The sequence below is a fragment of the Pteronotus mesoamericanus genome, unplaced genomic scaffold (assembly GCF_021234165.1).
Source record: "Pteronotus mesoamericanus isolate MK-2021 breed Mesoamerican mustached bat unplaced genomic scaffold, CSHL_Meso_final contig_169, whole genome shotgun sequence".
Classification (NCBI taxonomy): Eukaryota; Metazoa; Chordata; class Mammalia; order Chiroptera; family Mormoopidae; genus Pteronotus; species Pteronotus mesoamericanus.
In genome coordinates, this window is record NW_026555068.1 from 21,214,594 (window position 1) to 21,242,436 (window position 27,843).

Here is a 27,843-nt window from a genome sequence, read left to right on the forward strand (position 1 = left end):
ATTCCTCTCCTCCTTTCAGCTGAACAAACTGGGCGCTGCAGGGGCTCCCTCGTGAGTGGGCTGGCTGCGTGGCGCGGTCAAGGACGGGGCTTAACAAGCGGTTTATGAAACTTCTCCTACTTACTCTGCCTTCACTCTAAGTTATATAATTTACACCCCCCGCTGAATAAAGAGGGGCTCAAAGCCATGAGCACATACTCTCCTTTCAGTTGCCTTCGCTGCCCACCACGGGGGCCAGTCTCGCCTGTCAGAGTCCCTAAGCCTGTCGCGGTCTCTCTCTATTTGGGCATTTCATGAATACAGCAAAGTGGGCGCTCGTGTGAGGTAATCTCAGAAACCGAAACGAAGCATCCGTACGCAGCCCCCTTCACTTCTTGCAGATCATGAAATTATATGGTTACCTAATTTTCTTCCTTGGTAGCTAGTTAAGCAATGTTTCTGGTTTTCTATGACCCAACTTACTGAGGCTCTGGGTTCACTAAAGGCTTTTCCTCTTACTCTTGTGTTGGTCACGATCTCACTTTAATGTAACCTCCAGAGCTTCCGTTTAAATGTGCTTCCTGTTTCGTCTGTGTTATTTACAAATGAGAAAGTCGAGGCACCTCCTTTTAATTACTGCCAGCCCCTTGCATCTTCACACCCACCTGTGCCTTTCACAGCAGTTTCCTGAAAATGTAACAGATCATTTCCTCTATAAGAGAAGTAATTTTAAAGTATGAGTTTAATGATACCAAAAGCAACCATTTCTCTTTCCCTTTGCCACACTTTTTATAGTCATTATGTCTTTTTAAAAAAGATTTTATTTATTTCTAGAGAGAGAGGAAGGGAGGGAAGAAGAGAGCAAAAGAAACTTCAGTGTGGGGTTGCCTCTTATGTGCCCCCAACTTGGGACATGGCCTGCAACTCAGGCATGTGTCCTGACTGGGAATCGAACCAGACACCCTTTGGTGTGCAGGCCGGCACTCAATCCACTGAGCCACACCAGCCAGGGTGTATAGTCATTATATCTAATCCTCATAACAACCCTGGGATTATGAGATGCATATTTTACAAGTAAGAGAACTCAGATGCAGAGAAGTACTAAATGTGGGAATCATGATTCAATGTCTGTGCTCCACCCACTGCATAGAAAGATGGGGCAGCTAAGAAGGAGGGTACCGCTCCTCATGGCAGAGGCCAGCGACATAGACAGATTGGTGTCGCTAGTTTAGGGAGACGCTGGATGTGGACTAAGGAGCCTGGACCTGAGAAGTAACAGCAGGCTGTTGAGGATTTTTTAGCACAGATGCAGTATGATGAACAATGGAGTTAGACAAGACGTGAGTTTCAGGCCATATTCCATGTTAGCTGTATGACTCTGGGAAACAGGGTTAAATCTGCTGAGATTCAGTTTTCTCTTTTGGAAAATGTGTTTAACAGTAGTATCAATTCATAGAGATAAGAGGCTTAAATGAGGTAGCGTATTTGAAGCTTCTGCTAAAGAGGTTGACATAGAGTATTCACTTAATATGAGATACTACTGCTACCACTGCTACCAAAACAGTGTTTAAGGAAGATAATTTAGATAAAAATAGCTAACAGACTATTCCCTAAAGAGATGTAATGGCATGGCTTTCACTTCTTGGGATAAGGAGAGACAGGCAGGAACAAACTTGCAAACATGGCAAGAAGAGTCCATAGGACTTGGTGACCGATGTAAAGGACAAAAAGAAAGGAAAGCCCAAAGACGAAAATTTAGGAGAATTTAAGAAGTGTGACAACATGACTAGAAATAGGAAGTGAGAAAGGAAGTTGGGTTTGAGGGTTAGAGGATAAATTACATTTTGGATATTTTGAGTTTGAAGTGATGATAATACCTTAAGGAGTACATTCGGGAAGTTTTGGCAGAAAGTCTGAATTTTTTGAAGTGTTGACTTGGGGATTACTTTAGTAAGTGTATTTATTTGAAAAATAAAAATGACTAGTGTCCAGCACAGAGAGAGAAGCCCAGAGGGCCAGGATGGACACCTGGGGCGCCCCCAGGTGAGGAGTGGAGACGGGAGAGCAGTCCCTGGGAGTGACAGGAAAGGGGCCGGGAGGGGGATTAGGCAACAGTGCAGGTCATGGAAGTCACAAAGCTGGGAAGGGACTTTCCAAGGGGAGGGAGGGACCTACCGTGCCCAGGGCTGCTGAGGGCAGAGAAGAGGGAGGGGGCTGGGCATGACTTCTGCGCTCAGTGTGCCCAGTGCGGTGACAGTGACGGGCCAGGGACCCAGCCTGGGAGGAGCCAGGCGGGAATACCAGGCGCTGCCCGCTCATTGGAGATGCAGGTGCCCGGGGAGAGCCAGGCTGCGGCGGCGGAGAGGCCAGGGCCCCCGCCAGTGCGCGGGGGGGCTTCCGTCCGTCGCCACCCCTTACTGGACGCCCGTCTCCTCACGGATGCGCCCCTGTCCCCTTGTCACTGTCAGTCTCAGTCTGACCCCTCCTAACTCTTGTCTTCTCCTTTCAGATTCATTATTGCTATCACGCTCCTCGCCCTGACCCATTTAACCTCAGCTCCGCCATTTCCGGTGAGGTCATGGGTCCCATGACCTTTAACAAACACATCTAAGGCTGTTTCTCTTGCAAAGGCATCAGCAGGAATGCAAGTTATTTTACCTAATTTTGGGGGGAGGTTTGACACAGGTTTCTAAAAGATGATAGTGATTATTATTATCATTGTGGGTTTAGGTCACTCCTCTCAGACACCAAGTTCCTTCACCTCTTACACCGTAATTCCAGCCCAGCTGTTATTTGGAGCTGCCCTGCCCGAGCCCACTCAGAACCCTGTTTGTTCCACCGAGCTTCTCCCGTTGGGCTTCTCTCGTCTCCGCTGTGGTCAAGTACGGGACTTCCACAATTGTGTCCCACCTGTCCCTTCCCAAACAGGCTACCTGCATTCCATCTCAAGTAACAAATGCTGTGTGCCAACGCACAGTGTAGATGCAGTTGCTGCGCCATGTAAGTAATGCCTCATTTCCCCTCTGTAGTTGGTTTCACCTGAGAAGCTAGCCTGAGTTAGCTTCGTTTTACGTTACCTTGTATCACACAGATCGGAACCCATGTCTAATGCAGAGCGTCTGGCCAGAGGTCACTCTCTTCGCTACCCTATCCCCACCCAGGGCCATGTAAAATATGGTATGGTGCTTTATAAATGCTTTTGGTCGATCATTTGATAATGATCGTGACCTCTTTCCTCTTCTCTGTAAGTTTATGGTGACAGGGAGGTGGCCTTATTTCTCTTCCATTTCCCGCAAACCCATCACAGGCTCCGTGGTCTGTTTTAGAGTGAGCAGTGCTGAGTTCCAGCCTTCCTTTCAGAGAGTTTCTGGAAACAGCCTCTTTCTTAATAACTGGTATCATAATGTTTGCCTGCTTTTCTTGCATTTTTTCTGCCTTTGGGGAGGTGCAACAATTATTTCCTGATCAGAAGAATTCTCCACAAACTAGCCTCTGGTTATGTACATGTCAAACTTTGTTTCTCCTCGTTACCAACATGGGTTCATTCTAATTCCGGACACCACAGGACACAGTCACATCGCAGTCTAACCTCTCGTCCTGGCCTCTGGTTCCACAGTGCTGGGTGAGTCAGCCAGCACGCCAGAGGAGCACTCCTGGAAGTCGTCGCTACCTCTCGATGCCCGGGAATGTCTTAGCTGTACGCTACAGTTACTGAAAACCACATCAGTTACCCACTCCACCAAACCTAAATGTACCCCCCGATTCAATCTCCTCTTAACTCGGTCTCCAAAATGCCCATAACCTTTCCAAAGACACAAGGAGGAATGTGATGGAGGGGAGCTTGAAGTGCAAAAAGTACAGTGTAGTTAACCAATTGCAGTTAAGACATCTTGCCTCTGAACATTCATAGAATGCTCGCGCATACGCTCTGGGTCCCTCCTAGAGCCTTGGGAGAAGGTGTCAGTGCCCGAGAGGGTCTCTGAGCATCATTAAGTTCATGGCACACCTGTCTTTCTACTCCACTTTCTAGGTTCGTTTCCTCTCCTGCAAAAGAGGAGTCATGTTTGCTTTGCCTATTTGAAGCTAACGAAAAGTTTTTATGAACTACTTCCTGTTATTGCTTAACACATCATTTGAGCTTGCTCTTGCAGTACATTTACCAAAATCAGCTACAACAACACCTCCCTTCCCACATTCTCTTCTTACAAAAAACTTTGACACGCCTCCCATTGAGAGGTGGACTCCCTGTCCCCTGCCTCTGCACATGGGTGGGCTGGTGACCACAGCGGAAGTGGCTGTATGACCCCCAGAGCTAGCTCACAAAAGGCAATGCACCTTCTGCCTGGCTCTCCTGGGATGCTTACTCTCAAGGCCTCACAGCGGTGAGGAAGTCCACGCTATAGAGCAGGCCACACAAGGGGAACGGGTTGCCACCTCTGGCTTCCCAGCCGTGTGACAGAGCCACTGTGAACGTGGACCCCCAGCCGGAGGTAAGCTGGCACTGAGTGGAAGAAAGACAAGCAGGAGGGATGATGGTCATTCCAAGCCTTTGCATTTTGGAGCAGTTTGTCATGCAGTGATAGAGAACTGATACCATCCGTCTTTCCACTCACTCCGAACTGACTTCTCCCCATTCCATGGCCCCCACAGGTCCCCGCCCCGCGTCTTTCCTCCTACCCCTTCTCCCATCACAGTGTCCGCAACCATTTGAAATCTTGCCTCTTCTTAAGGCCTCACTCAGTGGCCCCTTCCTCTGTGAAGTCCTTCTCCTGGCTCCAGTTGGTTGAGATACCTTCCCCCTCAGAAATCTTGGGAAACTTCCTTTCTACCACTTACATAGTACTTATTGCCAGGACTGACATCCAGCACATTTGTCAGCTGGCAAGGCCAGGTGCCAGCCAATCAGAAGGGAGGCCTCCTGCGTTCTGGGTCCTGAGTCACCCTTGCCCTGCGGCTGGGCTCCCTCCGCAGCCTGGGCCCCGCTCCTGACCTGCATGCACGCACCTTCGGGGCAGGGCACCTCGCCTGTCCTCGCAAGTGTCCCCATGCCCGAGGGGCCTTGCATGTACTATACTCTACTTATACTAATGCAACACTTAAAAAATAGATCTCTGACTAGTAAAAGAGAAGGCCCAGAGAGAATACCTATAGGAAAAGGAATTTGAAATGTAAAACTTTAAAACTGCAAACAGCTGAGAAATAAGATAAATCTTCTCAAACCAGAGCCATGAAGCCCCAGGATTTTTGATGAGGGCTTACAGATACTCCAGTTGGTTCTCACACTTTTGTGTGCAAAAGACTCACTGGGGGAAAATGAGTGTAGGTTGGGGGGAGGGGCGGGGAGAGAATGTGCACCTGGATCCTGCCCCAGACATTCTCGATCAGTAGGTCTGGGTGGGGCTGATGACATCTCTCTCTCCAGGTAACTCTGGTGCCGGCCGCCCGAGGAGCACACTTTCAGAAGCCCTGTTTACTCAGACCGTCCGTCCATGACCAGCCTGTTCCGCCCGCAGTGGCCCCATGCTTGCGAGGCTGGCCGCGGGTGCTGGCCTGCCCGGGCCTAAGAGGCAGCGTGGCGGAGAGGACGGCCAGGCTGGAAAAGCCCCAGCTTGAGGGCTGTCTGCGAGGAGAATCCCTGCCTGTAATCTCTGGGCGGAGGCTGAATGAAACACACACTTCGTGGGCACCAGCGGAGACAAGCGGCCTGGCTGGTTGGGGAGTCTTCTGTCTGGGGGTGTCCTGGGGTGGGGTGATCTGTTTCCTCATGGTCGAATAAATTCTTGTGAATCACTCTGTGAGTTCAGCCTCCACCCTCGGCTACCTGGCTCCTCCCAGTCCAACCTCTAATTCCATTTGCTCATAACCCTGAGCTCACATCGGATCCACAGATTCTAATATCAGGTTATCTACTTCAACCTCCCTCCTTTTTTTTTTTTTCCAGGATAAAATCTACATAGAATCTTTCAACTATTTAGAAATAAATGCTTGGAGTCTTTCCAGCTTTGTTCCCCCAGCTTCGCACTCTTTGTCTTCCAGAATCCTTCACGGAAGGAGCGAGTCTGCCCTGGAACCCGAGGGCCTGGGCGAGGTCTCAGAGCTGCTGCTTATGCCCGCGACCTTGCCCAAGGGTCTCTGAGAGGTGCCTCCCCAGCCCTGGGAATCTCAACACTTTCCTAGACTAAACAGTGAGGGATGTTCTTCAACTAAAACAGCTTTCACCCTGAGCATCTTCCCATCTACACAAGAGACGCAGGAGGGCAGCAAGCAGTTACCACTGCTCTCCATGGATCATTGCCAACCGTGAGTTATTCAGGAGCTGCGGAACAACCATCTCCTGTAAAATTTTAGGCCTTAATGAAATACTCTTCACCTTCCCCAATCCTTGTGCATGTAAACATTTTTATAAATATCTGCCCAGAACATCGTGTTAAAGACAAACATCTATGAAGTGATTGAACTGCTGTAGAATCTGAATGCTAGAATAGTGTGCCATGTTGCACAAACCACAAAGATGAACAGTCCCTGTCACTGCCACAGACTTGCCGTGTGATAAAATTCCAGACTCGCTGTCACTGGTCTTTAATAGCTGTGCTGTGTTGATTTTGGTTACCATGTAAGCATTCACATGGGCATTGTACAAAAGCATTCTCTACTGTGAGTTCATTTCCTTCTACACAACACTGGGAGATGGATATTAGTTTAAGATCAAGAAACCAAGGCTCTTAGAGGCACGGTGACTCTGAGGTCGTGGAGCGGGTAAATAACGATCAGGGACTTGACCCAGGACAGCCTTCCTGAGGGATCAGGAAGAAGTGGTGGTTCCTAAGCAGGGGTCCCCCTGATGAAGCCCCGCCTCACAGTGGGAGACCAGTTCTTTCTGCTTGACCGTCTGTGTCCCTCTTGTTTCAAAAGGCTCTGTCCTCAAAACCTGCTCTTCTTGACCTTTGAACTTTGGGATGAGGAAGAGGCAACTAGCTATGATCAATACTTGTTGAAGGAAGAAATATGTGTGTTGAGTCAGCCTGAGAGAAGATGTCAGAGAATACATTAGTCTTTGTCTGTATCTGTCATTGAAAGAAGGAACCAGTTTCAAAACATATCCCACACTTTCTCCTCTCCTGACTCACGGAGCAAGCGGACCGTTCCCTTGTTCACTCACTGAACACATGGCCAGATGCTGGGGTTCAGAGAAGAAATACCGTCTAATAGAGTCACTACCAAGTGACGGGGAAACAGGACAAGTGCGGGGAGTGTCTAGGGAGACTCTGGGATTGAGACAGCTTGAGTCACCAAAAACTCACTTTTTTTTTTTTTAACTTTGCCAATAAACATATTTATCCTGGTGGCAATGTTCCCAGTTTAAAGACACACAGCAACTATCCTCTAGTGGATCGCTTATTAATCCAGGTGTGGCTGGGCCCAGCTGGATACCGACCTATGCAACGACGGCCCTTGTGTCATCGGGCTGCCTTTGCTGCCCTTCAGACAGTGTGAACCCTGGGCCTCTGTCAGAAGTCCCTGCTCACTATTTACAGCTTCCTCAAGTTCCAAACGGTCCCCAATGTTTTGAGGTGCCCAGTGGGCAAAAGAGACGGGTTTATGTGTCAAGAAGCAAAGTTGTATAACACCCTTTAGGTCTGTCTTGTCCAAGGGTCACATGTGGCCGTTGAACCCTTGAGATATGGTTAGGCCGCATTGAGCTGTGCTGTGCGTATAAAATACACAATGGGTTTTGAAGACCAAATTAAAAAAAGGATGCAAAATATCTCACTAAAATTTTGACATTGATCACATGTTGAAATATTATTTTTTGGATGTACTGAGTTAAAGTAACACTTTATAATTAACTTCATATGTTCCTTTTTACTTCTTTTGCAAAACGGGACCATTTGAATGCTTTTTACAATAGCATGAACAGTTCTCTTGATGGCTGCAGGTGTGTGAGCTGTGCAGTAATACTCAAACATCACAGCAAAGGAGCTTTCCTGATGGGTGCGTAGCCTACAATAATTACAAGGAGTTACGTGTGTGAAACTGCTGTCAAACCAGTAAGGCTGCATGTAGGCACCCACCCTTCTCAAGACCATGGGCGACCTGGGCATATTTTCCCTAAATAACCTGGCCTCTTTGTGTCTCCACGTCCAGATTGCTCACGTTCACCTCGATGGTGGCACCTTTGGTAATAGCACCCAGCATTGTATAAAGTGGGGATGGTGGGGGTGGGTTCTTCTTTACACCAGGTATTGGCAGGCAAAAGGTGGCTTTCAGTTCGTGATGAGTTGGATGGGCCTTCGTGACATGTAAGCCAAGTGGCCTAATGAATCTTTCATGCTTAGGGGCTTTTCTGCAAAGCCATCTCCAACAAAGCAGACTTTGGAAACCCTCTTTCTCCATGCTTTCTTCTTTCTCTTCCCTGTTTGAATAGCTTCTAGGGCCTCTATTTCAGCCTGGGCTCAGACTTGGGGCAGAAGGACCTCCTATTTTCCTACTCTCTCTTTTCACTTTTTAAAAATCATATTGGAAAGTACTTTAGTTCAAGCCCATCCCTCTCTGTCCAGTACATATGCAGGTGCTGCTCCTTGTGGAGTCTTTTCTTCCTTCTTTTCTTTGGTGTCTCTCTTTTCATGCTTCTTGGTAGGTTTTTTTCATTTGTATTTTCTCAGCACAGTGCTGTTTACGGTAGAGCTTAGCCTGTAGGCCAGTCATCTTTTTTGCCTTCTTTGAAATGTTCATGAGCCTCTTGACCTTTCTTCTTTCTCTTTTTCTCATGCAATCCTAACAATATTCATAGCACTTTGGTGTAACTCAACATACTTGTTTTTGTGGCGTGGGTACAGCCAGTGGGCTGCTGGGTGCAGTCCACCGGGCTCAAAGGCCTCTACTTTCAGAGACCCACGAGCCAACTCCAAAAAGTCACATTTCTAACTTGGCTCCCATCCTTTGAGTTGGAATCATTAAGAATTAGAGTACTAGTAAGAGGCAGAATCGAGCCTTGAACTTAGATCTTTGTAACTGCAAATCTCATATGCTTTCTATTCTATCAGAGGCTCTTAACACAGAGATTCAGGAAACCTGTAGAAAGCATATGGGGCATGTTCACTGGGAGGGGGAAAGCTGTATCTGTCCTCAGACCCTAGTGTGGTCCCTGGCCTCCAGAAGGCCGGGATGGGGCCTTGGGCCACACGAGGGCTGGGCTGTTGTTTGCCAGGTGCAACGGAGAGGAAGAAAGAGGCGAGATCAGAAGAGGAAGAGGGCTTCATGCTGCTCTATGATAGTTTCAGTTTCACTCAGTGATGCACCCCCTCAGTGTCCCATCTCCAGGTGCCTGGGGTGACAAATGGCCTGTTCTGAGTGTTACGTACTCCCTGTGGTATTTGTAGATACACTCTGCTCACCAAGAGAAACTGAAAGTACTGGCGGGTGCTGTGGGCCCGACACATAATAGGGTCCTCGGTAGGGGTGCGGTGGGGGTGTGTCAGAGAGGCCTCAGGGATGGGGACTGGGCCTCAATTAATGACTCTCTTGAGTATGTGGCGATGTAGCTGTGTCATGATCTGAAAGGGAGGGGGAAACCAGTGGAGCTCAGACCATAGGAACAACTACTGGTGAGTTAAACACTAAACCTAATTTTACCCTGGACTTTGGGGCCACAGACCTTCCTGAGTGTAAAAGGGATGGAGGTTTGCATCACTGTTTTTATTCATTTCACTGATGTTTGTAGAGTGTTACCGCTAGGCATGGTGCTAGGGGGCTCAGTGTAAAGAAGGCACATTCTCCACATATGTGTTTCCGCAAACAAGTAATCACAGTTGAATGTGACACGTCCTGTGTCAGAAGCATGATGAAGAGCTGTGTGAACACCTCCAGAGAGGAGAACGGTTACATCTTGGGGAAGGGAAGGAGAAGGGCTTCTACGGGAGGTGACGTAGCAGTTCAATTAAATAAACACGCATCAAGTGCCAAGCAGTGCGCTGGCGTGGAGACCAGGGATGCCTAGATGCAGGAGAGCTGCTGTCAGGCGGCTCGCGCCGGCCCACAGGCCGCGGGGCACCGACCACGCCGCCACAGCAGCGGCGCTGCGTCTCAAGGGCAGGGAGCGCAGCGCATTGTGTGTGCGCACGATCTGGAGAGAGTGACACCGGAGTCAGGTTTTGGTGGATAAATAGGAATGTACAGGGTCGCAGGTAGAAAGAAGCATAGAGATACAAAGGCTTTCCAAAGGGAAGTAAGAATGTTAACATTTCGAGAGCGCTCACTCAGGGCCAAGCACCGTGCTAAGTGCCTTGCAGGTGTTACCTCACAGGGTGACCTTTTTTCTTTTTTGGACACAATGGTCGTTTCTTGGAAAGAAGGTAGCACTTGATTCCAAAAGGACCTACCATACTCCAGGTATATCTATCTGTTTGTCTGTCTACCTACCTATCTAATTATCTGTCATCATCTACCCATGTATCTATACCTATCCCAGTGCTTACTAAAAAATCAGATACAGGATCTTGTTTTTTGGGGAAATCTGGTTTTCTTCTAATAAGCGGAAAATATACTTTAAAAAGTATTGTCTTATGTATTCCTCCCTTTGTTCAGCTGAATGATTATTGAGTGAAACGAGAACAGTATGTTTGGAAGACAGGGATGTGATTACTGTAATATTTCAGTACCTTGAAAGGAGCTTTTCTTGGTGAGATGTTTTTGTCTTGTCATCCTAAACTGTTTAAAGTGACACCGCAGGTTTAAACTCAAAGTCATGGTTTTGTCAGAGCAGTCATGGGTGTGAACGGGAGCTTCAGAGCTATTACCAGGCTGACCTGATGCAACGTGCGCGGCTGGAGGGCTCCCATGGGGGACCTGCGGGGCGTGGCCACGAGGAGAGGCTCCGTCTGGAAAGTGACACTCTACTGCTGTCTGTCGAAGTGGATGGCCGTGCTGTTTGCTGCTTGACCAAGGAGCTATTTTCTTGGCTGAGATTCCCGGAGCCTCGTTTTCCTGTGAAAATACTACTCCTGTGAAACAGAAGGACTTCAGGACTGTTATCTCTGAAGGAAGTGGGGAGAGGGAAAGGCATGTTCCTATTCATTTAGTCGTAAGAGTGGAGGGCAAGAATCTTTCCTCTTTCAACTCCACGATCTTCAGATTTTATCTGTATCTACTGTGCCTCTTCCCCTCAAGTTCCAGGGAGAGGCCTTTTCCTGTTTCAGAAACATCTGGCCCCGTCTCTTCCGTTGTTGGCTCTCCCTCCACCAACAATCCCTTTTCCTATTTTATTTCCCACCTTGTCTACTTTGCTGCTTCTTGACTCAAAGGGCATAGCTTTATATGTGCTCTAGTCTCTCCCATCTTCAGAAGGTAAAGCTACCAACAAATGTTCTTAAACTCCATGTTTCCTGTAGCTAATATGTTTCTTTTTTCCTTTGCTTTAAAAAATGTTAGATATAATCGACATATAACATTATATTAGTTTCAGGTGTACAACAAAATGATTTCAACATACGAGTGAGTACATATTACAAAATGATCACCATAATAAGTGGATCTAATGTACATCACTTATTTACTATGCTATTAAATGTATAAATATAAAATATTAAATATATTAAATAAGTATATGATACTAAATCTAATATACTATTATATTTAGTGTATTCTTAGGTGCATATTTTTCACCTTCTAATACCTTGGGAATCAGGGTGTGTCTTAGATTGTAACATGGCCATCATAGGTCCCCTCATTGTATCCATGTCCTTGGCTAGTCCTTTCCCACGCAGACCGTGGACCTGGTCCTGTGGCTTGCTGTGGCCGATGGGACAGCAGCAAGCCTGATAGAAGTAGAGGTTTGAAAAGCAGTTGTACACTGGGGTTTGTCCCCTTTGCTGGGATAGGAGCTGCAAGGTCACAGTTTGAACACACTTGGACTCGCTGGCCGGAGTGGCCATGAGGTCCTCAGGGACCTCAAGAAATAGCTTGACAGCTACCAATCATGTGAGGCCACCCCCAGACCAACCAGCCCCAGGTTATTCACCAGCTGACCAGCTGCCAGAGAGACCCACAGAGGAGCCACCCAGCCCAAGTGTCACCCCCAGAGTCATGAATTAATAAATGATTGTTGCTTCAAGCCACTAAGTTTTAAAGTGATCTGCTATTCAGTAAATGCCAATCAATCTAGGGTGCACCTTCCAATTGATGATGCCTTATAATTATAATGGGCAGCATTTATTTTCTTTCTCAGGGATACATAAAACAATGGTGCTTCTTACAAGTTGACTATGATTTAGATGGGATGCAACACAATAGTGTTCTCACTTGGCAGATAGGAAAGCTAGGCATTAGAGGGTTTCTTGCCCCAGGCCTGTAACCAGTAAGGCGTGGAATCTGAATCCAGGCGGCTGGACTCCAGAGCCTTTGCCCTTAACGGGCAAGTACAGCCATTGTGCATCAGCTGGAGAGGGGTATGGGTGGGGGGCTGGCCTGTGAGGGAGCAGGACCAGGTTAGGAAGGACGTCTCAGAAGTTCTTGTAAAGAGTTTGAATTTTATGGGTTGACAACGAGAAGCTAGTTGAATGGGAAGATTGGGGTACTTATAATTTCTATTCGACACTGACTAACTCAAGTCACATCACCTCCAGACACAGAAAGTCAATGTTGTGTTGTGGGGGTGCAGGACGAATTCTGGAAGCCCAGACCGCATCTGGAACTGTGCAGGAGCAGCACGTGCGCCGCGTGAGCGCCCCGGCAGTGAGTCTGGGAGAGCTGGGCGGCTCCCTCGGGAGGTTGATGGTGTCAGCGAACAAGTGCACTTCAAAAAGGAAGAGGGTGTGCGAGAGGGGGGGGACTCTAGCTTTATGAGAGCCACTGAAAGCGCCCTGGTTGGTGGGAAAATTCCCTGTCCTTATTGCCAGACACCTGAGAGGCCTGTGCTGGCCGATGTGGGCAGCAGCACCGTGAGGCTGCCAAAGTCCTGTCGATGGCAGGTGCTGCCATGGCTTCATTTCCAGGGCTCCTGACTTGCAAAAGCCTCTAGTCACGTGTTCCTGCAGTTAAGTGTTTCTGCAAAACTTGCAAAAGTAAGGTAATCTAGCTGCAATCAGTTAATGCTGTTGCCACTCTCTACTCCAGGTCCCTTCCCTTGGTAGTGCTGAAGTGGCCAGCTCATTTTTGGAACCCAGCTAAGGGGACCTGGAGTTGGGGGATCTACTACTTTCCGTTTGGGGAGGTATATTTATGGGATTTCCGGTCCTTGCACGTGTATTTCTAACCTTCCCAGTGTAGGAATGTCACTGAGATTACCACCCCCCCGCCCCCAACTTTCCAGCATCTGGGCTCTCGCGCCAGCTGTCTTGTCTCCTTATCAACCTGTCCTAGGGCACCTGGAAGTGTATGGGCAGTAAGAGAGAAACCCGGGATGAAAGGTGCACTGCCAGAAGCCATGCTATTGAAAATTCCCTTGATCAGCACTCTTTTAAAAGGGAAATCAATGGATTCGGTTCTCTTCAATGCCTTATCAAAGCTGGAATTTTTAAAAAATATTCCATCAACCATGCATTTTCCTTCTCCTCTATAGAAACTTGTGTTATAAAAAAATCTCCCCCCCAAAAATCCAGACCCCAGGCTTATCATGAGAAGAATATTAGTCAAATCCCAATAGAAGGACATTTTACAAAATCAAATGACCAGTCCTCAAAGCTGTTGAGGTCATCAAAAACAAGGAGTCTGAGAAATTGTCACAGCCTGGAGGAGCCTAAGGAGATGTGACGAGAAAATGTAATTTAGTCCCCTGGTGGGAACAGAAAGAACACATTAGGTAAAACAAAGAAAATCTGAACAAAGCATAAACTTCAGTTATAAAAATGTATCAATACTGGCTCATTCATTGCAACAAATGTTCTGTGCTAATGTGAGGTGTTAATGACAGCCGAGATTGGGCATGCAGTTTATGAAAACTGTAACTTTTCTGTAAATCTAAAACTGTTCTATAAATAAAGTTTACTAAAAATACCATGTAAAGAAGCAGTTAATGTATATGCAGCCAAAAATGTAGGGTGAAATACTTATTATAGAGGTAAGGAAAAAGAAGAAAATCTTTTTTTTTGTTTTTTTTTCTATTTATTTTCCTTAAATCTCAAATTAATCATTGCTTCCTTTAAGAATAAAATCTTTAGGTTATTGTTTTGAATTTTGTGGGATTTATGCCGTTATAAATTTTTTGTTACAAACTTTTTAAATTTGTATTTTACTGTACTTGTTTTCATTCTAAAACAATTCACATTTGTATCCAACATTGTAATTTTTTCTTATCCTCCCAAAGACATTTTTTCATTTGCTTTTTCAGAGAGAGAGAGAGAGGAAGGGAGAGAAGCATCACCTGGTGATTGGTTGCCTTTGTGTGCACCCGGACAGGGGATCCACGTGGGGACCAGGGATCACCCGTGGCAGGACCCAGCGTCACACGTGTCTGCGCCTGGACTGGAGATAACCTGCAACCTAGGCATGTGCCCTGACCAGGACTCAAACTCGCAACCTTTCAGGTACGGTATGATGCTCCAACCACTGAGCCACACTGGCCAGGGCTGTAATTTCCTAACAGAGGTCCCCTAAGTTGTGTGAACTTCAGACTCCACAAAACCTGGATCCACCCTTGGTTGCCATTGATTGCAGGTGAATAATTAGGATCAATGTGTCCAATTCAGCAAATGGGTGTCTATGGTGTGTAAATACTATGCTAGGGCTTGCAGAGGAGCCCGGGTATACGAAGGGTAGCAGGCGCTTACAGTTTCATGGGAGAGACAGGATCTGCCTAATGTAGCTGCAGCCCCAACACAGATTGAGTGAGAAACACCCAGCCACTGTTGCCAACCCTCTCACTAACCATCCATTTACCAGGGCCTGGAATTAAAAGCACATGGGTCATTAGAAATCGATGTGGCTGTATTTCAGAAGATGTGGAAGATGATTAATAATCAGTTGTGATTGGCAGTTGGCAATCACAAGTGGGAGCTTTCGAGACAAGGCCATTATCAACCTGCCCCTCAGCTTGTCCTGAGGACGACTTTGACTCTCGTTAGCTTCTCTAGAAGATCAGTAAATCAGTTTGAGGCAGGTGGAGATCTGTATCTAGCTAGGATTTGCTATAAAATTTTAATCAAGCCAAAAATGCAACGGGGGGTGAAAATAACTTGAAAAGAGACTCTAACTTCCATTAGGAAATTTGCTCCATTACAGCCTCACATTGGCTCTTGTTTACTTGTCTGAAGAGATCCTTGGAAAAAAGAAAGTGGGAAAGAGGTTAAACACTCCTACTTCTCCCCAAGTTCCAAAATGAAATCCCCAGCTATGGGTCTGGAATGGCTGTTTAATGAGAAAACTGAGGCCATGGTCTGGCGGTCCTTGCAACACTTTTCTGTGTTAGGTTATTATTACAGGAGTGATACTATTATTATTACAGTAATAAGACTGTTGTTCCTGCCTTACAGAAGATGAAATGGGGTCTGATGCAGAGAAGGCCAACTCCCGAGCCCTGTGCAGCAACGCCGCCCAATATAGCCTCTGCCTGACGGTCGCAGTACAGCCGATAAACTGAAACTTTTTGAAATGATCAGGGAGAAAAATTGTTTTTAAGTGTTAGCGTTGAAAGAGACCTGAGAAAATATTTAGTCCGTCCCCTTTGTCTTCAGAAGAGACACCCGAGAGCCTGGAGGATGAAGTTGTTTCCCAGTGTCTCAATGCCTCTGCCAGAGGGGATGGAATCCAGCTGCAATCCCTGGGCCGGGCCTTTCCCCGCTCCCAGCGGTAGGTCACCTGTGCCCCAGGGCTAGAACCCAGGGAGTGTTGGGAGATGGGGAGGGATAAGGGGAGAGAGCCAGTGACAACTGTCACGTATTGTGGGTTGAATTGTGCCCCCCTCCCATCCAAATTTATATGTTGAGGTCGTAAGCCCCAGTACCTCAGAATGTGTTGGAGATAAGAGTCATTACAGGGGAATTAAAGAAAAGAGGTCGTTAGGGTGAACGCAAATACAACATGACTGGTGTCCATATAAGGTGAAATTTGAACACAGACGCATACGGTGGGAAAACCACATAGGGAGACATTAGGGAAAAGGTGGCCATTCCCAAGCCAAAAAGAAAGGCCTGAAGCTGATTCTTCCCCCACAGCCTTTCGAAGGAACCAACACTGCTTATGTCTTGATTTTAAACGTCTGGACTCTGGAACAGTGAGACAATACATTTCTGTCGTTTAAGCCACCCAGGTTGTGGTATTTTGTTCCGGCAGCCCCAGCAAAATAACCACCACCAAACTTGGGAAGTGCCTGAGGGGGCACCGAGGCTGACGGACTGGCTGGAGGAGAGGAAAAAGCAGAAGCCAACATGACAACGTCATGGGCGGGCGGAACAAGACCTGGGCAGAGAAACCAAGGGTTAGCCCAGCGTAAACCAATAAAAACGAAAGCGGAGTCTGTTTCTCCCTTTAGACGAGGAGTCTAGATCTAGAGGATCTGGATTTAGAAGGGGATCTGAGGGAACTGAGCTGTCACAGAGGCCGCCTGAGTGTGCACTTGCTGCCAGCCTCCCTGTGCCGGGGAGCCAGCACCCTGTGGGGGGTGGGGGAGGATCCCTGGTGCCAAGTGCAGATGTTCTGGAAAAGGGAGAAAAGCCCAGGGAGAGGCCTCAGGGTATTGCTGGGTGGCACCAGCGTGAGTTTGCTTCTTGGAGTGAGCTCAGCCACCCCTCCCTAGCAGCGGGGCACCTCACTAGCCGAGGATGAGACCTCTGGGGCTGGGGCGGCCCTCCGGTAAAGTGGCCCGGTGCTGGCAGGCGCACCCCCTGCACACTCCACAGCATCTCCAGATGACTGCCAGTGCCCAACGCCGCGCCAGTGCTATGTAAACAGTTACTCTGTTCTGTATTATGTAGGGGATAACGACATGAGAGAGTCTTCCGTGCAGTGCAGGTTCACTTGTTTCAGGCCTAACTACACCGCGCACGCCAGCAACAACCTAACACTTTTTTTTTTCCTGAGTATTTTTCATCTGTCCCTGCCTGGGTCTGCTCAGCCGCCTCTCCCAAGCCGCCGTGCAATGAATGCATCCCCGGGGTTCGGAGCTGCCTGCTCTGCTGCCTGCCTTCCAGCCCTGGGCCTGCGGCCCCAGCCTTCAGCCTACCTGTGCCTCAGTGTTCTCACCTGTAAAAAGGGGATGACAACAGCGCGCGTCTCGCCAGGGAGTGATAACTCAGGAAGATAATGTGCGTGAAGGGTTGCAATAAACGGCATCTCTCATTACCAGAGGCGTTTATTACAACAAGAACTCTTTCTCCCCAGGACTCAGTGCAAAGCAGCCCCGGGTAACAGCAGCCCTCCACCGACGCTGGGCGGGGGCCCCGCTCCAGCTGGGACCGCCGTTACCGGAGGGTAAATAGAGGCCTCGGGGGCAAAAAGAGGGACCAGCACATTTGGGATACGGGCCTCCTGAAACTAAACTGCATTGGCCTCTGAAACCCCCACGCGGGTATCGCCGGGACGCAGAACCGCTGAAACCCACCCGCACTGGGCGAGCGGGGTGGGGGGGCCGCAGGAGCTCGGCGACCAGCGCGGCGCTTGGGCCACGGCGAGGCTGCCCCGCGCTCTGACTATCCCCGGCTGCCCTGCCCGGGGTTGCTTCAGGTCCCGGGCATTGCAGAAGTCTGGGCCGGTCTTGGCGCAGATGGGCTGTGGCAACATCCCACGTAGGGGACGTGGTGAAACCGGGTTAAAAGGAGTCGCTCACGTCGGTGCCAAAGAAAACCGGAGATGAAAGCTCTCGTGCCTCCAGGGCCCCTTCTGCAGAAGCCCCTGCCGGCCGAGAAGTCAGGAGGGCACGTGGCGGCGCGGGAAGCTGCGCAAGGGCGTCCCCCGGCCCCCGCCGGCCCCACGGTTGGAGGGGCTCCTGGGTTCAGGCACCTCGGTTTGTCCTTTGCCCGTCCTCAGATTCGTTATGAAATCACAGGCGCGCTCGGGAGACGTTGGGCGCTTTCGCTCGCGATCCCCCCATCCCGACCGCGGGCAGCACGCGGACTGCCGGCGCTCCACGCGTGCGCCTGGACGGGAGGGCGGGCGCGCGGCGGGGGCGGGGCCTGAGTGGGCGCGCGGCAGGGGCGGGGCCTGGGGCCCGGGGCGGGGCGGGAGCGGCACGCGCACTAGCGGAGGCTGGGGCGCCGCCACAGCGCAGAGGTGACGGCGGCGCCTTTAAATAGCATCCGGAGCAGGCTCGGGGCAGGCAGTGGTCTGCGGTGACAGCCGGCGACGTAGCAGCCGGGCCGGTCGAGGAGGTGAGTGCCCCAGCTGTCAGGACCCGCGAGCGTCCGTGCTGCGGCGCCCGTGGGCTCCGCGGAGGTCCCGGGCTGACGCTGCCCCGCCGGCCCGAGCTCGAGAGCAGTGGGGAGGCGCGTGAGCCGCCGCTCGGTTGGCCGGAACGTTCCGCTTTTCCGGCCTCTGCCCTGAGGCTGCCCAGCCCGCGGCCGCGGAGGCCTCCGTGCCTCCGGAGCCGCCGCCGCCGCCGCCTCATGAGCCTTAGCCGCGGGTGTCCGCGCTGGTTCACTGCGGGATCCAGGTGACGTGCGCCGCGGGTCCGGCTCCTCGTTTGTGGGGCGGCGGGGACCGGCCCGGCCTGCATGAGCCCGAGTTCACACGCGAGGAGATGAGCCGGAGAGGCCGGCCCCGGTGGGCCCTCGGCCGCGAGCATCCCTCCGCGCCCGTGGCCGGGCTTTCGGGGCGCCCCCGAACCGCGCTCCTGCCTCGGCTGGACGCCGGCCGCTGCGCGGAGCGCTTGCGGGAGGGTCAGAGGCGGCACCCGAAGCCGGTGGCCATATGTAGAGCCCTCGCGGCGTCGCCGGAGGACCACCGGCCGCCTCTGCGGGAGCCGCGCTGGAGTCCTTGATTTACGGAGCCTGGCGTGTTTTTTTTCAGATTAACAAGTAGGGCGAGATCTGTTACAGCGTGGACGGAGGGTGCCGGCGGATGACTTGAGCGGACAGTGTCCCAGAACCCAGAGGCAGGTGCCCCGGGTGGTCGGCGTGATTGCAAACCCCCTCCCCGCCCCGCTCACGGTCAAGGTTATGGCGCGTCATTAAGACTATTATACAGGTGCCCTCTGTCTTTTACGGTCGAGACTTTTAAGCTGCTTGTGGGTGCAGGACCATCCCGAGTGCCTCCGCTGTCAACACCCTTCCTTTTATTTACCGACTTTCGTGGGGCCTGAGAGAAGCTGGTTCAATCTCACCGTTTCTGACACAGATTTCACCTGTATTACCCCAATGTATACAATTGTTTCTAAACACAAACAAAACCAGTCGAAAACTTCTGGCTGTGCATTTTCACGAAGAGGTGCCTGTTGGGTTGGCTTAAAGCTTGAGACTGGAGCTGACGGTCTGCGTGGGGTGCGCTTGAGACGGTGGAACTTTTACAGGCACCCTGGCTGGCCCTTCTGTCTTCCTTTGACTCAACTGGGAGAATCCCTTCCCAGCCTGAAACTTGACTCCTCATTTGTGAAGAGGCTGCTTGAGACTAAAGTCTTTCAGGAGCTAAAATTCTCGGTTAGAAAAAAAAAAAAAATCCCTAAAAGTGGCACATCTGACACCTCCTTCTCCCCCTTAAAATAATATAGACATAGACCATAAACAATGGACCTCTATTTTCTACATTTACTGTAAATAGAAAAGACTTTTTTTAAGATAAGAAAATTGCCCTTCCCCCAACAATTATAAGTATTTTGATATATTTTCTTCCTATCCCTAGTATGTATTTATTATTATTATTATTATTATTAGCAGCCTGACTAAAGAGAAATCCCTGGGCTTTTTAATTTTTGGCATTTGAGAGACAGAGAGCTGTGATAAGTGCTGGCACAGGCTGGGACAGGCATGTCTTTTTTTATACCACACAGGTAGGGTTTTCATAGCTACGCCTGCTTCGGGGTGAAGTTCGGGATAACTGGAAGTGCACCAGCCGGCCCCAGCATCTGCTTAAAGGCCAGGTCTCACTACACCTTTCCTTTCGGTGTTGCCATCTTGTGGGAAATGGTTGTATGCTTAGGGAGGGGCTGGGGAAAGGTCAAGTTGCCTTGTCATTACAGCTAGGAATTTCTTCTCCCTCTAAGTTTTGCTTTTCTGAAAAGAGCAAGACTATAGGAATTGTAGTAATTTCCAGACATTGATACTCAGTAACCTTAGAGAGATGAGTAGTTTTGCCACTTAAAACATAGGTCCATTATTCTTTCACATTCACTGTCTCTTACCACCAAATTATATACAGTTAGAATTTGTTAATAATGTTTTATGGAAGGTCTTGTTTGGATGGTGCTGTCAATTAGATGACTGTGTTACAAAGTACAAAACAATGTGGTTTTGTTGTTTTTTTTTTAAGGCAGCTCAAAACTGTTGGTACCCTAAGGCCCCTTTCCTGCCTTACTCCAAGGCTGCGATTAGTCAGGTGGCAGACTGAAATGCCAGGGTTTTTATCGAACAGCATAGTCCCACTGGTGGTCAGACCGGCAGGGAAGAGTCACGTTGACACTCACGCCTGGAGGCTAAGTCTCAGTGACCAGAGCTGATGTGGAGCTGCCAGTAGTTGAATTTGAGTTTCAACATTCTAGTACGTACAGGGGGTTCTGAGAGCTTTTATAGAAATACAAGCCCTGAAGTGGTAACTGGACTTCATGAACCAGAAGTAGAGGGAATTTTATCAGTGTTTGCGGCTGCAGCTCCGAGGTTGTCGTGTCTGCAGCTCCTCACCTAGGCCGTGGGCTGCCAACTCATAAGACATTCTAGTTTGTGTCAGCCCGAGGTGATGTGTCTGTTGAAACAATTGTCCGTACCATAGTGACAAGAGAAAACAAATACATAATCTGAGTTATGGTCGTTTTTCTGCTTTTTTACATCCTGATATTTAGAAGTCGTTGAGTGTGTTGGAGCTGGCACCGTATTCCGTTGTAACCTTTGCAGAGTCTGTAGGAGAGGAGGAAGTACGATGGAGCCTTCCTTGAAATGTGGCTGGCGTGCAGGGGTGACACATTGATGGGACAGAGGCCGAGGTGGAGGGGAGGCCTCCGTCCTCCTGCCTCTGAAGAAGGCACTTGGCAGAGGCACATGCCTTACCCCCGAAATCCAGGATTTCCACTTGTGGGGCTCGGTGTAGGTGCCCAGGCCCGCTCTCCTCAGGAGTTAGTTGCCAGTCTTCCAGTGTTAAATACACATTCGAAAGCTCTCAGTTTTCTAAATCAAAACCATTTGTCTCATGAAAGTGACATGTAATTTTATATTACATACATTTTATATTGTTATAAGAATCTATGCTTATTCTAGAAAATTTGGGAACTATAAAAAATATAGGTCTTAAAGAGATTCAGTACTATTAACATTTTTGTGTATTTCCTTTTTGTTTCTCTAAACAATTTTTTAAAAAAATTTAAGCATATTTTTTTTCATTGAAGATAAAAATTTTATAATTTAATTTTAATCATCTATATTGTGAACATTTTTTCCATGTTTTAATATGTCTTTCAAAAATTGGGGCATGTTCTGCTTTAAAGCTGTTAGAACTGACAATGATTTCAAAATTTTTTTTTTATTTTTTTTCCTCGGAAATTATTTTTTGAATGAATGGTTTTAATGTATTTTTGGGTTCATGTGTTCTGGTCGAAAGCTGTTAAAATAAAGATTCCACCGTTTGGGAAGATAAGTAGAGAGAAGTGAGGGCATCGATGGAGGAACTGCGAAAGCCTTTCCTACCACTTGCTCACACTGGGAGCGACCTCTGGTGCGGTATTGTCTGTCCATTAGCACAGCCGGGCACTTTAGCCTCAGGTTTGTTGAGGGAGAGATGTCCCTAGTACATAAGGTCAAAATACCCCAAATGATTCATCCTTTTATTAACCAGGAAGGGGAAGTTGGTATAGGAACTAGTTTGTCCCTCAAGGCTCAGCTTTCACCTGCAAAGCAAGGTGTTGTCAGCTGACTGACAGGGTGGCCACAGGCTGAGCATGGGCAGCGCAGGACATGAGAGGTGACGATATCAGCAGACAGTGCCTCTGATGTGGCCGCTCGGGGAACCTTCCCAGCAACCCCACAGCGGGGAGCCTGCTATTGTCCTTAGTAGATAGGAGCCCAGGGGCAGAGGTTAAGTTGCCCAGCCAGGGCGGGAGCCACGGGCAGTCTAGCTGCAGGGCCAGAGCTCCTAACTGCTTGGCCGTTCCAGGTTAGCCAGCCGTTGGCAAGAGTGAGGACAGAGCTGGTTCTTCCTCTGCGGGGCCATCGTTCCTTGATTTTTGCCTTTCTCATTTGCACGCTGTCTTAGACTACCAGAGTGCTGAAAACGACAACGCATTTTGATTCAGCTTGGTTCGGTGAGTGATAAGATCAGCTGCTACACGGCTATGCCTTTCCAAAGGATTAAATAAAGAGCTGAAGGCTTTGCCTGCCCTGGAAGTTGGTCCTGTAAGTCTGGTGAACAGTCAAGGCTTAACGATTAACACATTATGTACAGAAGTAAGAGCGCGCGTCGAGTGGGGACAGGGACCCAGGCTCAGCAGGGATGGTGGAGCGTCACCCACTTCAGCAGGAGGTCGACCTCCCCATGGCACACAGGTCTGCTTTCTGCTGCACACCTGAGGGTGTTTGACCAGAACTGACCTCCTCGACAAGTTCTAAACCGTGCGGAAGGCTCACAATAGACAAGAGAACAGGATGGAGAGCTTCCGGGGTTTGAAGGCACAGTGGTGTCGCCTACTGGTCTTGGCCTCTTTTTCCCAGTACAATTTTAGGCAGAACCCCAGTGTATAAAAATCAACAAAAGTAGGGCCGCGATTTTTGAAAGGCAGGGCGGAGGGGGCGAGGGGCTGGGAATCCCACGTCACGCAGACACGGAGGCTCCTCGGAAGAGCCCCAGGCTCCCCAGCACTGAGACCGCCTCACCCATGCCCTCTGCGGGCACAGGCCCTGGTGCCAGAGAGGGGGAGCCCTCAGCCGCCTTCCGCAGCCGGTGCCCCCTCAGGCCGTGACCCACAGTGGGGTTCGCCCCCGAGCCCTGTGTCGGGGGAACAGCGGGACCTTGATTTTGTCTTTGATCCGTGCCCTGAAACCCTCTCAGTCAGCCGGTTCTGGTCATTCTAACTTACTCTCCATACGTATTGCCCAGCGCACACCCTCTTTCCCCTTCTCTTCTCAGTGTCCCCGACCTAGTCCAGAGTCTGTCAGCTCTGGTGTAGGCAGCAGAGGCCCTCAATTTTAAAAAGAGGGGGAGGATGAGGACTTTTCCTAATGCAGAGCTCTGATCAAATCCCTCCTCTGCCCCGATGCTGTCCAGGGCTGCTTGGCTGGGGTCCCAAGTTTTCGCTCAGCTTGGTTGTTGGGGCTGCTAGAGTCTGGCTCCAGCCTATTTCCCAGGCGTCTCAAACCGCAGCGCATCGGGGCCTCTGGGGCACAGGGCCTGGTGGCACAAGGTTCGACCAAGGGCCCTGCGCCCCACGACTGTACGACTGTACGTGGGCTCTCTGCGCCGCCCGGCCAGCCCCCCAGTCCGGGGAGGGCCTCCCTCGCCGGCGGCAGCGGCACTCCTCAGGTACCGCGCTCTTCCTGGCCCCGCTCCTCGGAGGCGCTCCCCTGGAGCGGCTCACTGTCCTCAGGCCCCAAGCCGTGCACTGGGCGTTAAATGGGGAGACACGCCGCGCTGCAGAAGCTGGGAGTTGGTGCCTACCCTGCCTCTGCTCTCCTGGCCCTGCCCTGGGGCTTCGGCCCTCCTTGCCCTTGGTTGGTGCCTGGCTGCACTGGTTATGCAGCATTTTGTGTTGCACCCCCTCCTCTGTCCCTCCTTTGACTTTTCAGGTACACGAATCTCACTTCTCTGGTAAAACACCAGCTGCCCTTGGGGCTCTGGGCTGGTCCTCCTCATGGTCCAGGAGGAGGCCTCACCTGGGCTTTTCAGCAGCATTTGTCCTGGGGCCTCAACGTTAGTGAGCACCTACTACTGCCTGGCGATTGCTGTGACTGGGAGACATTCGGGAGTCCATGTCCCATAGAAGGGTCCCTGACAAAAGTGTACGACTGGGTGTTCCAGCTTTGTATATGATGACACTAGCAAAGCGTCCCTCTCCAGAGCAAAGCCTGTGCTCTCACTGGGCTGCACTTTGTGTTTGAGGTTGCTTCAGAGGCATCTTTTTCGGTTGTGTTTGAGCCACAGGTGGTGTGGGGGGAGGAGATCAGGGTCAAGTTCTTGATCATCTGACATATCCCTACTATGGTCTTCAATGGCCTGGGATTCCTAACTAAAATCCCACCTTGCTTCTGAGCTTCCAGTGAAATGGCCAAACAGCTGTCTGTGCCTTCTGAAGGCCAGTGACCCACGTTGGGCCTTAGGCAGGCTTCCGAAGCGGCCAGGTGAGGAGCTGGCAGGGACTGGGCCCAATCTCCCAGCCAGCCACCTCGCAGAGACAGGACAGGGATCCCCAAGGGCATGGCTGCGCAGCCCTGAAACAGGCCAGACTCTGAGGACGGGGCCAGTCTGGGTTTCTCCCCTGATGTGAGTCGGAGTTGCGCGCTACGGGTGCCGGGCCCTCTGGAGCTCAGGTAGCTGAAGACGGGGCCCTGGGGGCTGGAGCCAGAGCGGTGCGGTCCCCAGGACAGACGCCCTCGCGTGAGGCCAGCCCCCGAGGGTGCTGGGCCCCTGGCCGCGATCCCCTTCCCTCCCAAACAGCCGCCCACCACGGGGCGCTGGGGAAGAGCCTCGTCCCCTCGCAGTAGGAGCGCAGCCTGCAGGCTTTGCCAGGCGCTGTCCCTGGCCTCCGGCGCGGCAAGCTTCGCAGGATGCTCAGCTCGTGGTTTGGCTTTTTGTTGCCCATCGTTGGGAACTGCTGAAGACTCGAGCCAGGCAGGGGACCAGAGAGGTTGCAGGTGCTGCTCAGGGGGTTGGGGGGTGGCCTCCACAATGGGCTGTGTGTGCCCCGCGGTGGGGGGCCACCCATTAGGGTGCAGGGTGGATATAGGGGAACTTCTATAGATCTTGTAAAATTTATATTTGTGTGTTTTATAATGTTCAGAAAATATATGTAGGTAGTTTATGAATAAATGCACTTATATATTAGGAACGCGTTTATTTATTATTTCTGATGCATTGTCCAAAGTTTAGGGAATCAGAAAATTACCTCCTTCTTTCCTGGCAGTGCCATCTTTACAATTTGTCGATTAGTGAGTTAAGGGAATAGAAACTGCTTTGTGAAACTAGGTTGTGATTCTTGTTATATTGCTCTCTGACTTCAGGAGAGCCTGGTTAAGTCCAGAGTGTGCTTTGTTTTTGGATCCAAAACTTGACAGTGAAGAAGCCTCATTAGGATAAAGATTTGATTATTTTTTTCTGTGTTATCCACTGCTCTGTCCCCCGAGGCTAGAGCAGTGCTTGATGCAGAAAGGCTCAGTGATCTATATTTGCAGTTTGAATATGTGGACCTTTCTCTTTTATAACAATACCTGTCATGCTGGTATTGTCATAATTTAAGTCAATATTTAAGTCAGCCGTCTTTGTCTAACATTGGCAGGATACAGTGTCTGTACCAGTCGGTTTCCCTCCTTGCAGACCAGGCGGGTCCCCAGGCTGTGCCACCTGAATGATTAGATGTTTGGGATTTGCTCTAAAATTGTCTTTAAAATTTGAATGTAAAATGAAACAATATTAGCAAAATGTTAGTCATTATTGAGGCTGAAGCTGAGGTTGGGGGTACATGGCAGCTTACTATACTACTCTGTTTACTATTGAGTAGATTTGGGCATTTTCATAATAAAGATTCAACCAAAACATAAAGGAAAATAGAGACCCAAGATAGTATCACCCAAGTAGATGATGGCCAGACAGGACAATCTCTTTTTCTTTCTTTTTCACCTTTAAACATGGGCTTGCTTATTATTCTATAATACTCTGCAACTTGGTAGATCCGTTTTGTGTTAAGCTTTCCCTGGGGCCAGTACCTGAGTGCTGGGTGTAATTCTAGCTCATTGTCCAGAGCCCCTCCCTTATCCCTCCTCCTGCAACACGCTAAACCCTGGTTAACCTTTCCTCCATTTCACACGCGGTGGTTGCTTCCTCCACTACCACTGAGGTCTTGGGCAGAGCTGACAAAATCGAGAGGCCGCAGTGGGGACCTACGCACTTTTGAGGCTCTCTTAGGCCCCGAGGAACCGCACAGCCTGAGACTATTTTGTAGATCCCATCTGTCTGCTGGAGCAAGCGTCTCCCAACCCTGGGAATAGCTGGCTGTCCTCCCTCTGGGGACAGGTCTGCGTTCATATCCTGCCTTCCACTCACCTTGTTCTGCTAAGCCATTTCTCCAGTTTTTCAGGTCCTCTCAAACCTTGATCTATTTTAAGAGGTGTAAGTAACTCGACCCAACCTTGTGTCCCTTCAGCCTTCTTACCCAGGTCACTGATACTTGATCTTGGTGACTTCTTCCAGCCATAAGGACTGGTCTCTTCTCCGACTCCCACACCAGGCCTCACCCTGCCAGGGACCCCAGGGCCACAGATGACAGTGGCCATGTGGGACCCGCCTCCTGCAGCCAGCTGCGTCTGAGCTTATCACAGGCTGTCCTGGGAGAAAGCCAGGGGGTCTGTGGCCTCCGGGTTAGGACATGGCTCCCCTGAACCCACCCGCCTGCCCTGTGGCCTCCTCGTGGCTGCCCACCCCCCACCCTGTTCCTGCCTGTTCCCACCTGGCCTGCTTCCCTGGGCTCTCTGGACAGCCCACCCTCTGCGAGGGGGCCCATCCGGAGCTCTCTCCTGCCTCTGCGCATTTGGCGGCCTCTTCCTTCGGCGCTCACATTCAGCCTGTGCGGTGTCATTAGCTCCTGCAGCGTCTTCGTCCTCATTGGTAGGCAGAGAAGGCCCTGCGAGTGCTGTGTCCTCATGCCCGTGGCCTTCTGCTCTCAAGGGACTAACTAGGGAGAGGTGGTTTTTTTTTTTCCACCTGTGATTTTTTTTTTGGAGAATTGTTTGTGCCTTTGCAGTGGGACCCTTATGTGGAAGTTGCCCACATAGCTGGTCCGTGGCTGCACCAGGACCCAGCACAGGGCAGATGGTGAGAGCTTAGGTATGTGCTTTCTGGGAAGGGCCAGCTCCTCCTCTGGCGTTCTGCTGGGAGGACAGGTTGCCACCCTAAGCCCTTTCCGGATCAGGTGGGAAATACACAGATACCAGGAGACATTACCTGACCTGACCTAGTTATAGCTTCCTTATCTTGAGAAAAATTTAATGTTACAGAGAAGTGCAAAGAATAATAAAATCAAAAATCAAACACGATACGCCCAGCACAAGGAACTGGTGGCTGTTCACACTGATTGTTTTCTTTACGTGCCCTCTGTCACCCGCAGGTTCTGGGCCTGGGGGTGGTGCTGGAGGCCAGGACTCCATGACCACCTTTTGCCTTCTCTAGCATCATCTTGGGGGTGCGCCACAGTATTGGTGAGGGATGGCGGCACAGCCTCCCTTGGTCCCCACTGCTTCCTCTGTCCCACTGAGGCCCATGCAGGCAGCCGCAGAGAAGCTGACTCAGGATTTTGTAGCTTGTCGGGGGCTCAGCCTGTTCCTAGAACACAGGCTTTTTGCCTTTGGATCTAATATTCTTTCCATCTTTCTGTTCTGTCTCCTGCATTCACTTCTGGAAATGAGCAGCTTTGGACAAAGGGTCTCAGGGGACCCCAGGACTTAGGTACCCTCTCTGTGGGCAGCTTCTCAAAAGGTGGGCCTTACTTCCCTCAGTGGAGAAGGGGCCGGCCTAGCGGGGCCCAGCCCCGGCCACTGTGAAAGGACATATGTCCCCTTTCCTATGAAGTGGTTCTCCCTCCCTTGGTGGAGCCTCCGG

General features: G+C 50.1%; 1 protein-coding gene and 1 pseudogene across 6 annotated transcripts in view; one reads left to right on the top strand and one right to left on the bottom strand.

Annotated features, from left to right (window-relative positions):
- Positions 1–8,019: 8,019 nt before the first annotated feature.
- LOC129064732 (ribosome biogenesis protein NSA2 homolog) lies at positions 8,020–9,718 on the bottom strand (annotated as a pseudogene).
- Positions 9,719–18,142: 8,424 nt separating this feature from the next.
- Positions 18,143–27,843, top strand: part of ACSL1 (acyl-CoA synthetase long chain family member 1) — a 55,145-nt gene continuing 45,444 nt past the window's right edge. For 3 of the 6 annotated variants that reach the window (XM_054566169.1, XM_054566174.1, XM_054566175.1), the window contains exon 1: positions 18,143–18,275. The gene's annotated coding sequence lies outside the window, so the exon portion shown is untranslated. The remainder of the gene's footprint in view (positions 18,276–27,843) is intronic. The other 3 variants (XM_054566172.1, XM_054566173.1, XM_054566170.1) reach the window with 2 other exon arrangements.